The sequence below is a fragment of the Chenopodium album genome, chromosome 5 (assembly GCF_948465745.1).
Source record: "Chenopodium album chromosome 5, dcCheAlbu1.1, whole genome shotgun sequence".
NCBI lineage: Eukaryota > Viridiplantae > Streptophyta > Magnoliopsida > Caryophyllales > Amaranthaceae > Chenopodium > Chenopodium album.
In genome coordinates, this window is record NC_137838.1 from 11,654,556 (window position 1) to 11,667,922 (window position 13,367).

Here is a 13,367-nt window from a genome sequence, read left to right on the forward strand (position 1 = left end):
GTCAAATAGCAAATAAATTTAAATATTAAAAAAAAAAACAACAAAAAAGAATAAAATCTTCAAATACTTTCTCTGATCTTCCTAGGTTTTCAATTTAAAATCTCAGTAATTTTCCCCTCACCGTGGGTGTTTTTTCTTTTATGTATGTGAGTTTCTTAATTTCTTTGTTGTTAGTTCACAATGTTAATTGGATAGTTGATTACGAAGTATGGTTTTAGTGCTTGTTCTGATTAACTGAATTAAGCTGATGAATTGAACTAAATATTTTATGAGAGAAAGAAATTAAGAACTGAACTGAACTGAAAATAATCTAAAGAGAACATGCCCTTAATATATTAAGGGACTTAGGGCCTGTTCTCATTGACTGAACTGAACTGAACTGAACTGAAATGAATATTTTATAAGAGAAGGAAATTAGGAGCTGAACTGAACTGAACTAAATTGAACTGAACTGAATTTCAACGTAAGAGAACAGGCCCTTAGTTCTGTTTTGTTTACATAGTTTTCACATCGTAATTCATTATTTAAACTTGTCTGGACTTATATAAACATATCTAAATTAAATTTTTCATTATTATTATTATGAACTAATTAGAATTTGTTTTAGCTTGGTTTGGCTATATTTTTCTTATATTATTTTTATTAAAATTTGATTTGATGAATTGAACTTATCTTACTTGAACTAAACCTAAAATGCATGCAGAGTCTTGAAGAGTGAAAAAAATTCATTTGTATTAAATATACTGAAAAAATTATTTAATATTATTTCAAGTAAGACAAGTTCAATTCAAATCCCTTCCCATCATCGGAAAGCCCAACCCCCTCCCCCTCCCCCTCCCCTTCCCCTTCCTCTATCGAAAAACCCAGCCCCCACCCTAAAACCCCATACCCCACCCCTAAATCCACCCAGAGCCCTCTTCCTCGCACCTGAAATGCCCCCCTAGCTCCCTCGTAAAACGTCCTCCTCCCCTTCCCCAACTCTCAAAATTGCCCCTCCCTTCCCCCACCCCCAAATTCGACCAGAGCAATTTAAAGGGTTAGGGAAGAGGATGGGGCATTTTAAGGGGCGAGGGAGGTTTCGAGGGTGAGGGAGGACAAATCGACGTTTTTCAAGGTGGGGAGAGGTTTCGGGGTGGGGGCTGACTTTTCCTGCGGGGAAGGGGGTGGGGGTTGGTGATTTAATTATTTTTTATTTTATTTTTTTTAGATATTGTCTTTATTTATTGGAACAATCAGAACTTGACACGTGTCAAATAACCTAAGATACGGAGTAATAGGCTGTTGACTTTTGTTGATTGATCAGGACCTGTTACACAAATACGCCCCCTCACTTTCCCCCGAAAGTTGAAAGTATTCCAGAATAATCAAAAATTGGAATTATTTAAAATAAATGGCTAAAAATAGATATTATTAAAACCAATTTTGCCTGAATTATAAACACTTCCTTAGTCTCTTGGAATATTTTGAAAACAAGACTCTCACATCGTCCAATACTCCATATAATAAGTAACATTATTTTCATAAATTAACCTTCAAAATGTACTTACAAAACTGCTTATCATTAATTTAACTACTGTTGAAAGTTGATGACAGTCCCAAAAGAGACGTGAACAATCATGAGATATAAAGAATGCCAAGTATTAATTTAGCTATTTTTTACTAAGCTAAAATTCCCACCTCAAGTTGTCTAAACTAAGATATATTTACTCTACATTCCATATATTCTACACCTAATCCGACAAATTGGATTGTTGTAAGAAGATTGGCCTAAATTAGGATAATTAATACTATGCATTCCGTACAATTTAAACACTAATGACGGTCGACGGAATCATGGAATAGTGGACTCTGAGGCATCTCACATTCTCACCACTTTTATGAACAAAAGAAAAAATGATGGTGTATAGTTTTTATTATGAAAAAGTTAAATCTCTTTAGCTATTTAAACTAAGAAAATTATACCTTTAAAGGCTTTAATCTTTAAGTATACATTAATACATACATTGCATTTTTCTGATCTACCGAAAAATTATTACTACAAGATTTCCATATAGCAAATATTCTTTTTTTTTTTTTTTTTTACACCATATAGCAAATATTCTTGTTTAGGTAGTAAATGGGCTATTGCATGCCTAATCAATTGGTATGAAATACCATTAACTCGATACGTGCATTATCAATAGAGAAGGTATTGCGTCAATTCGGACTGACGAAATGCAGATTTTTAATATCCTCAATTGGCAGGGTGATATCTTCTATTGGCGAGATGATATCCTCTATTGGCTGGATGATATTATCTGAACTATTAGCTGGATGATATGTTTTATTGGCTACATGATATTTCTATTGGCTGGATGATATCCTTTATTGGTTGGATGATATCCTCTATCGGCTATGTCAGGGATGATATCATGCATATAGCCAATAGAGGATATCATCTAGACAATAAAGGATATCATAGACATAATCATAAATGATATCATATAGCCAATAGAGGATATCATTCAACTAATAAAGGAGGAGCATTTGTATTTTTTTAATTTGGTAATAACAAAAATTACTCCATCCAATCTCTTTTTCTATGGTATACTTTGACTTTAATGATCTCCAATACACATCTTTGACCACATTAATATTAATTTAATATAACGGTTTTTTCACCACATACCCCTGAGTTTATTTATTTATTCACCATATACCTATGAAAATTTATGATCCGGTGAGAACAGACCTATATGTGAGAATTCATACTTATATGAGAACATATTTTAAATTTAGAACATGTGAGTAAAAATTTAGAACATACGAGTAAAAATTTAGAACATGTGTCTCAAATTAAAATTTAGAGCATATGAGTAATAATTTAGAATATCTGATTTAATAATTAGAACATGTGACATGTGAGTAAAAATTTAGAACATCATACTTGACTTTCTGTAGCATAGCGTTTAGAACAAAATGCCTAGAAATTAAGAACCTAGACTCAATGATTCTTAACATATGTAATAGTTCTTAGAAGAATAAACTTAGCTTTTCAAAATATAGTTTTAATTGGAACATGATACTCAAATTTTAAGACCTTGAACTCAAAAACAAATCTGAACATATATGCAATATTTTTTTAAGAACATATGCAACATACAGTATTTTAGAACACTAGTCGTTGGAGCACGCGCGTTGCGCGTGCTCCCTCGACGGCAAGATAAGTATGATTCGTGAAATTGTTCCTTTTTTGAGGTCTTTGTGATTTTGTTTAGGTTAAGTAATTATAGAGGCGTTTTAATTTATAAGTTGTTAGAAGGGGTAGTGATAAAGCTTGTAAGATAAGTAAAATTCGTAGTTGTGTTCGGTTATTGTAATATTCGTGGTTGTATTCGGGTTTTGTAATAGCAAGGATACAAGAATTTGTAAGCACTAACAAGGAATAGTGATAAAGTTTCTATGGAGATATATGTATGGAAAAACAATTGTTATAAGTGAAGTTATTTAGAATTTGTTAGAATTTAATGATTTTTAAAAAAGTATACTATTGCTTTAGATATTATTTCAGAACATAATATGGTTTATTGAGTACCTAAATATTATCGAAGATCTTTATTTTAAAATAATTGTGATAATAAGGATTAGTAATAAGGAAATGCAATATTAGAGGTTAAAGTTATGTAAAATGGATTAAATATAAAATATATAAAAGAATTGTATACATGTTTGTTAGACTATTTAAAGTAGAAAATTTTCGAGTGGTTCTTCTATTGAAAATTATAATTGTTAGAGTTTGTAACTGATACAGTACATTTAAAGGGCTGTTTAGTGAACTCTGGTTCTTGCAAAAAACTTGTTCTTGATACCCCTCATGTATAGCTTTCCTTGGAGTACCAGAGGACCTTTCAATTGGTGGATAATCTAGGACCTCCAAATAAAAATAAATAAATAAATATAAATACATAAAATATAAAAAAATTAGATGCTATGACTGGGGTGTGCAAAAGTGTGTTTTTATACTTCTCTTTTTTTGGGTGGGGGGGGGGGGGGGGGATGGGTCCGAAGGCTACTTTCTTCTTGTTATCTCTGTACACCATGCTCTTTAATGGAAGGAACAAAATAGCATAAAAGCATAGTTGCCTAAGCTCGTCCTGAAATGATTAAAACAGGACAACAATAAAATATGCAAAAACCCGAGATCAAGTAAAAAAATGACTGATAATGAAGTACAACACCTGAACCAGCAGCAACAAAAAAATTATAAATTTTGTCCTCGATTGTTCAATAAAAAATTACTAAGCTCTTCAGAGACAAAGTACACAATAAAGAAGTTTAGCACTTCATAGTGTTTATACATCTACCAGCAGTCCACCAGGTACTGAAAATCATATTCATGTTCCATGGTCAGGACCTTTGTCCCGGATAAAAATACAGTTCAAAGATTACAAATATATATTTCATATATACTTGTATAGTTGTATAGAAATAGAAAACATATAGACGCATAGTTCAAAGGTCAACAACAAAGTCTTAATCTTAATGTACTTGGCATTAACTTGCAAGTGCAAATCCACCAACTCTACAAAATTTTAGCTTAGTTTAAGAGCATAACAGCAGTCATAATATAGTATCTTAATAACTGCAAGAGATACACTCACAAACTTTTTGCCAACTATCAGCATCTACAATATGATGACTGATGAGATGAAATAATGCAGACTGACATATAAGATAAGAGTTCCCAATGAATGAACCAGCCTCCATGTTCTACCCATGAAAGCAAGACAAAGCCTGTTGTAAACAAAAAAAGAGATAGTAAGCACGGAAAAAGATCAGGCATTACTTACTTTTCATTTTGATCAGAGAAACTTTGATTTCTAGTGTATGCCAATAGATCGAGTTGTACCAATATTTGAAAAGTCACTTCAAATGGTTACATTATCAAGACTTATTTACTATGGTGGACTGGTGGTGGTGGTGGTGGTGGTGGTGGTGGTGGTGGAGGGGTATGTGTAGAAAGGGAGGGATGCCCTAGATTCCTAAACATCATCATCCATGGATTAGAAGCCAATATAAAGACCTTTACTTTAGCAAAAGAAATTTCAGGATCATCAGTTTACATGTTGACATTCACTGGTAATTACTCTTTCTAAAGTGACAAAGCATGCCAATTATGTACCAACAAGTAGCAACTCAAAACTTACCAATGTAGAACACTTAACTTATAATGAGGTAAGCAGATAAGAGAAAAAGGCTCAAACCTATCACACGCTTCTGGTAGTGAAGGCTCAACATTACAGGGAAGACCAAAGACAACCCAAAATAGTTGCAAAGCCAAATCAAAAAGATCAAAAGTTCAAAACTTTATCATCCAAGAAAACAATTATAATCAAAAGTAGTTTATAATCCAAGAAGCATAAAAATCAAAAGTTCAAAACTTTATCACCCAAAAAGCATATAATATAATAAAAAAATCAAAACTTTATCAGCTAATAAACTTATAATCATTCAATTTAACCAAAAATCAAAACTTTATCATATAGAAAACTTATAATCATTCAATTCAATCCAAAAAAATGAAGTGGAATACCTCAGGAGAAAGACGCTTGCAGTGACCACACTAAGGAGCGTGGAAATCAACGTAGACATAATCAAAAGAAGAAATGGTTTAACCAAAGTTTTTTGCAAAAACCAGCTTAGTTCACTAAACAACCCTTTAAATTTACTGCTTTTCTTTTCCATTATTATTAATGATTATAAGTTTTCTATATGATAAAGTTTTGATTTTTTGGCTTTATTCAAACAATTAGAACACGAGAGTGAAAGAAAAGAGAATCAAACCTGGAGATCAGAGAATCATCAAATAACCTCTCAAGCTTCTTCAATGGAGTGGAAAGTCCAGGAGTTGCTTCAGTGGAGGGTTGGAGAAACCTCAGAAGAGAAAGGAGAGAGTGAATTGTACCTAGAGATCAACAATTCAACTACGAATCAGACAATTCAACCCAAAAGAACGATAAGTCACTCAAATTCAACCCAAAAAGCGAAAACCAAAAACCAGAAACAAAACGATCAAATAAACCCTAAAATAATCGAAAACCAATTGAACAAATAAAGACAAAAAAAACGAAAACAAATCGATCAAATAAACCCCAAAACAATCGAAAGCCAATCGACCAAATTAAGTAAAAAAATCAAAAACAAATCGATCAAATAAACCCCAAAATAATCAAAAACCAATCGACCAAATAAAGCCAAAAAATCAAAAACAAATCGATCAAATAAACCCCAATAAAAACGAAGTGATTTTGCTGAAATACACCCACAAAGATTCAACCAAAAAAATTCGAATACACATTGAACATATCGAAAACAACAGGAACATATATGCAAAAATCCACGACAATCAAACCCAAAAATTTGAAACTAAATCAAGAGAGAGAAACAAGATCGAACTTGATAAATGTGACGATCGGAAAGTCATCTTCCACAACCTCGGACGCTGAGAAGAATCGAAGCCCCATCGTCGAAAGCGATGATCGGTGGTCTTGAGTTGCTGAATTTTTCTCTCTCTAGGTTTCTCTCTCCTTGCTTAATCAAATGATCTGACCCTTTCCTTCTGAGATGAAAACAGAGAGAGGGAAGTCGGTCTGGAAGCAAGGGGCCCACTCTCAATTACAACTATCACAAAAGGCAATTGATTAAGCAAGGGCAATTTGGGCAATTCATTAATTATAAGGGCATCTATGTAATAGCACCAGAAATTACTATTCATAAGCTACAGTATTTAGTTTTGCATTTTTATAATGGTTATGGATTGTTTAGTAAGCCCCTCTCTCTCTCTCTCTTATTCTCTCCCGACCCTTCTCACTTTCCCAACTCATCTCTCTCTTTATCACTCTTATCTCATTTCTCTTTCCTATTCATCCTTGCTTTCTTCACCTTCTTGTTCCTTTTTTCTCCAACCTATCCACTCTTCTAGTATAGCTCAAAGGGTTTAGTAAGCCTCCCTCTCTCTCTTATTCTCTCCCGACCCTTCTCCTTTTCCCGACTCATTCCCCTCTTTATCACTCTATCTCTCTCTCCCTGCCCCTCATTCTCTTATTTGCTCTATTTCTTTCTCTTCTGACTCTTATCTCTCTCTCTCTCTCTCCTCCTGGCTCATCTCTCTTTCTTTCACCCTTAAAAGCTTAATGTACAGCTATTGGAAAAAAAAACAGAGCATAATGTACAACCAATTAACAATTTAACATGCAACAACTTCCACTCCAAATTATCCAGAACAAAACAAATTGAATATATTCATAGACTATACATGTATCCAAAAGAACATATTAACACAACCAGTTTGACTAGAATCAAACCAAGCTATATAGAGCACACGATCAGAAGATAATTTACAAAGAATATAGAATTCTGGGCTTAGAAAATTCCCGACATAAAAAATGAATCTCAAAATGTGTAAAAGAACAAGCTAAAAAGCTACAAAGCTCGATATTATTACTCCGTACTACATATCGGTGAACTTTTTTGAAGCACACATTTTGTTTTGCCTGAAGGACAAGATAAAGAAAAGCAACAAGTTGCATTTGAAGTCATGATTGCCGTCGCTATATGCTTGATGCAATGAGCTGCGGTTGCTACCTTAGAGTATAAACCTGAAAGAGTCAGACCAGAACTTCAATTAACCAAAACCAAATATTTTAGTTGAAAAGGAATTCTTGATATCACACTTGTAGTGTCATCATATAACTTCTGCCACAAAGTTAACACAGAATAGTATGTTACAAGCTTAGATCAATACTGAGATAGTTTTCTTGTTTTTGCAAGCATACCTCATTGTTTTATCTGTTAACAAACATGTATTGATCCCTAATCAAAAGCATACAGTGTAATGATAGTATAATACAAGATTTTAAGCTCATAATTACATAAACTACAGACGAAATTATACGGATCGTTGAGCACTCTACTTATAATTTATAATAAAGTAATACATGGCTGTCCATTTTGGATCAAGAGTGTGTTATAAAGATTTAATCATTGAAGATAATTCAAAACAATTAGTTCAATTTTGAAATCATACAATCTTTTAATAAAAAAATATTAGAGTATTCTTTTTTTTAAATGAAAATTTACCGAAAAGCAACAGCTCCAAGATGGTAACGCGAGGATTCTTGACTCTTCTGCTTGGCAGAGCAAATTATCTAGCAACCTTCATTAAGAAAATAATCACTTAGACATTTAATCAAAAAAATAAATAAGGCCCCTAACTTTAGAATGCTGAGAAATAAAATCTCTATTTTTTACATATACAATAATCCTTATGATCGACTTAAGCAAATTATCAATTAGTCATTATCCAAATAGTCATTAATCAAAATTGGCCACATTTTAACTTTATAACTAATGTGTAAATAAATGGAAGAAGGAAAGACAAAATAAATAAGAGAAGCCCAAGCATTCATTTTAGCACCCCAACCAACTCAACACAACACCACCACACAGGCATCAAATGAGCAATAACAGCCCGCTGCGATAGAACCATGGTAGCAGACCACAGTAAATTCCAGAAGGCATAACTCCTATCACACAACTCCAAATCGATAAATTCTTGAGCCTAGATTGAATAACTTTTCAAGATCTAAAACATTGATGAAGGGACTATGAGCTAAAAACAACTTCAGGTCGATGATTTTTGGACGAACAGAACAACAGTAACAGGACAGCACCAGAATAACAGCGGCAACAACGTTAAACAACAGCTACCCGCTATAGTCACTCACAACAACAATCATCATGATACTTGCACAGAAGCTAAATAGAGCAGAAATTCTCCAAGCTCATAAAATTAAGGTTCAATACTAAGACTAACTCAATTGCATCAACTTTAAATAGAAATCATATACAATAAGCCTTGAAAATTAAACATGTATATGTTTTTAAAATTATTATAATAGCATGCAATTAGAACAACTATACTTGAAATAAAAATAATTCCTAAGCATAGCTAGAAACCAACACTGAGAAATACACAAAAAAAAAAAATGTAATACCCACAAAATAATTCCTAAGCAAATAATTTATGCTGGATAAGTGTTAATCAATTACTTCCATACTCAAATTAAATTCAACTCTGCCAATGCCATTAACAAAATTTTAGCATAATTAATCCATAATTCCTTAATATATAACCCATAATTCCTTAATCAATAACCCATAATTAACCAAAAAATTCTTTAAACAAATAAACAGATACATCAAGTACCAATTACTGATTTTGGGTATCTATGTAAATGGCACCAATAGCTTGTGAATAGTACCAATTACTGATTTTGAGTACCTGCTCGGAGGAGGCCTTTGTTGTTGGGAAGGGAGCCGTAAATGGGGGCGGAACTGATTATTGGTTTCACTGATTGTTTTTCCGTCCATTGAAGCTGAGGAAGTTATTTTTCACGCACAAATTACCATTACCTGAACCTGTAATACGAAGGAGAAAAAAAAAAACCTGATGAATTCATCAATCTCCCAAATCCTTACTAATTAAAACAACAAAAAGGCAGAAAATAAAAAAAATAAAAACAAAAATCTAGATTATAGAAAAGGGTAAGAATCAAATGCGGGAAAAACCCTGAAATAAACAAAAATTAAATCAGTCAAATAAAAGGAAAAAATCCAATAGAAGAGATGAACACCAGAAATAAACAAAATTAAATCATAATTTTTTTGGTTTTGTACCTCAGAAACTGTTCCAATGGAGGAGATAGAGAGTAAGAGCGGGGAGAGGAGAAACGGGAAGAGAGAGAATATAGTGAGAGGAGAAGAAGGAAGAAGACTTAAGAGTTAAGAGAGAGAAAGAAGACAACTGACTGAGACAGCTGCCAAAAGCCAGACCACCAAAGAAGCAGAAACAATAAAGGGTAAAATTGGCAATTCATTGAATTCAAGGGCGCATAAGTAATAGCACCAACAATTACTATTCATAAGCTACAGTAGCTAATTTTGCACTTTTATAATAGCTATGGATATGTAACATTTTTTAGAACATACTTAAATTTTTTAGAACATAATTCGTTAATATTAAACACGAATTGAAAGTCCATTTTTACAACGAATTGATTCAAAATCAGTTTATTCATGATTTCCAAGGTAACAAAAACATATGAATTGTTATTTAGTTTCTTATACTCAATTAAAATTCCTTGAAATTTCAAACTCTATAATTTGCCCAATTTGATTGATTTGGATGAAAAAATTTTGATTTCACATATTAAACTGTCAATTAAGCTTGGTTTACCTTTGATTAAGCTTCACAACCTGAATTATTGACTACAATTGTTCAAAAGTTGATACAAAACACATGAAATTCTTGAGCATGTGGTGATGATAGTCGTCATGGAGAGGAGAGAGAGTGTTGGCCATGATGTCGGGGAGAAGAGAAAGAGTGATGGTGGTGGAGGTGAGTAGGTGACGGCATAAAGGCTATGGAACAAGCAATGGTAGTGATAGAGGAACTAGAGATTGGATAGGATTGGTGAGGAGAGGAGAGAGAATGTTGAGGTTGAAGATGATGGGCTTAATTTAATTTCAGAACATCTACCTTAAGTCCTTAACATATTAGAATATAGATGTGTTCTCACATAAGAGAGGTGTTCTCACATGAGCCTCTCCTTATATATATATATATATATATATATATATATATATATATATTAATTATTGCACAGCTTGACTGGACATACTTGTTTTTCGATACATAAATTTGATTATTAATACCTTCAATTTCGATATTAAATTATAAAGGTTGGTATGATGAAAATTTACATTGTAATTTTGTAACAAATCAATACCATATTGCATGACAAAATTTATTTGTTACCGTATACATTAGTTAAAAATACAAGTCAAAGCCAACGTTAAATTTTAAAGGTTGGTATTATGAAGATTTACATTGTAATTTTGTTAACTAATTCAATACCATATTGCATGAAAAAAATTGTTTTCTACCTTATACATTAGTTAGAAATACAAGTCAAAACCAACTTTTTTCGTATTTCATATTACTAATCACATCACTCATAGGACATGTCTGACTAAATGTAGCTGTAGAGTTATCTGTTGGTTGTGATAGTATCTATTAGCTGTATGTGTAGATGTTAACTGTCAACTAGTTGTTAGTTGTGAATATAAATAATTAAGTATGAGTGTTTAGTAAACTAGCTGTTAACTAGCTATTAGTTGTGAAATTCTAAAAAAATATTCCAACAGCTACCTAGATTTTCACAAAAGCTACCCCAACCACTAAACTCTACTCTCACCACTTTATTGCCAAACACTATTTTCTCCATTTTAAAATACGTACTTGCTCCATTTATCTATGCGCGGAGTTCTATGATAAATTAAAGAAAGTAATAAAATATAGAGGTAGTGGGGTAGATGGTAGAATAAAAAAAATTAAAAAAAAAAATAGTAGAGAAAATTGGATGAGAGAAAATATGAAATTAATAAAATATGATTTATGTTAGGTCCACTAGATAAGAGAAAATGAAGTAAACATTGGATAAAATTTTCAAATAAGGAAATAGAGCAAGTGTTAAAAATGTTCGTAAATAGAAAGTAGAGCATGTATTTAAAAACAGAAGGAGTAATATTTTTTACAAAGTAATGGTTTGAATAAGTCAAACTACTTAAAAGCTAGTGCTGAATACTCCCATATGTATATATTGACAAACTTGTTAAATCAAAATAAACCAGCTTAATTTACCAAAATAAATAAATAAATAAAAATAGACCAGCAAAAAAAAATGCAAATAAAATATTTAAAAGGAAAATGTTAAACATAACCCTAAGGGCTAAATATAAGAAGCTTAAAATGGAAAAATAAAATAGAAATATAATATTAATTACCTTGATTTGTGCTTGATTTTACTATGTATTTCTAAATTAATACTCATATTAGATTACACTTATTTGATTACATAAAGAGTAAAAAGAAAATTTGTTAATTACAGCCATTTAAACTTTATATTTTGCAAATTGCAATCGTTTTTAAAAAAATATTGCAAATTGAAGCCAAAAAATTGTTATAAATTGTAAGTTCGTTGCAACCCAATTTAATTTTTTTCATCGGTTTTCGTGTTGAAAAGTTTTCGGTTCAGGTTTTAGCGACCATTTTAGCTCTTAAGGGTTCAAATTGAGCTCGGGGATTGACAAACAATTAATGTAAGTGTCTTGTTTAAACAACAAAAAATAGTTGCACACAAATCGATACATTTTTGCTACACAAAACGAGGCACTAACGTTATTTTTGTTGCTAATTTCGAGCTCAATTCGATTCCTTAAGGACAAAATTGACCCTTAAAACCTTTTACCCGAATATTTTTCAACACGCAAACAAAAAAAAAGCTAAATTGGGTTACATTTTACCGTTTATAAGAACTCTTGGGCTGCAATTTGCAAATTGTTTTTAAACGAGTATAGTACAATTTACAAAATACGAAGTACAATCTTTAAATGACTGCAATTAGCAAATTTTCCTTAAAAAAGTACTTAATACCTTTATTAAATATTATGTGCAACTTTGAAATATTTTATATCTTATAGATAAAACCCTAAAGTTGCAAATTACTCCATCTGTTTCATAATGTTAGTCACATATGGAATTAATCACATAAAATAAGAAAAAAAATATATATATTTAGAATCTAACATTAAAGTACAACATAATTCATAATTGCCTTATTTAATTTTTTTGATTTTTTATTAGGAAAGCTCAAGTCATAATTGCATAATTTAAGGTAAATATTTCTTGGATGATTTACAAAATATTGTTACTTTAAAACTTATTTACACTTTTGTGTCTGAATGAAATTTATTTACGGAACTACTGTCCACGTAGGCTCGGATAAGGGGTTTTTTTTTTTTTTTTTTTTTAAAAAAAAAACAATTTAGAGTAAAACCGCTACCTCTACCCTTCATAAATTGCTACTTCGTATCTTTATTTGGAGTACTAAACACAAAACGCTACCTAAGTAGCGGTTTTAGACTATAACCGTTACTTATGGTAGCGGTTTGTCTCTAAAGAAAAAATTACCCCCAAATGTATTACTGAGCCTACGTGGACTGTATTTTCGTAATTAAGTTTCATTTCAACGCAAAACCGTAAATAAGTTTTTTAAAAGCTACTATATTTTTGTAAATCTTCCATACTCCGTATTTCCTTACTTGGAGTTATGTCATATTATCATCAATCCATAACCAATTAATTCCAAAAAAATCAAGTTATAAATAAGATATATTCAATATGAGTAGATTTTTTAAAACGCCCAAAATAATAAATGGGACTAAGGGTCTGTTCTCTTGCGTTGAAATTCAGTTCAACTCAGTTC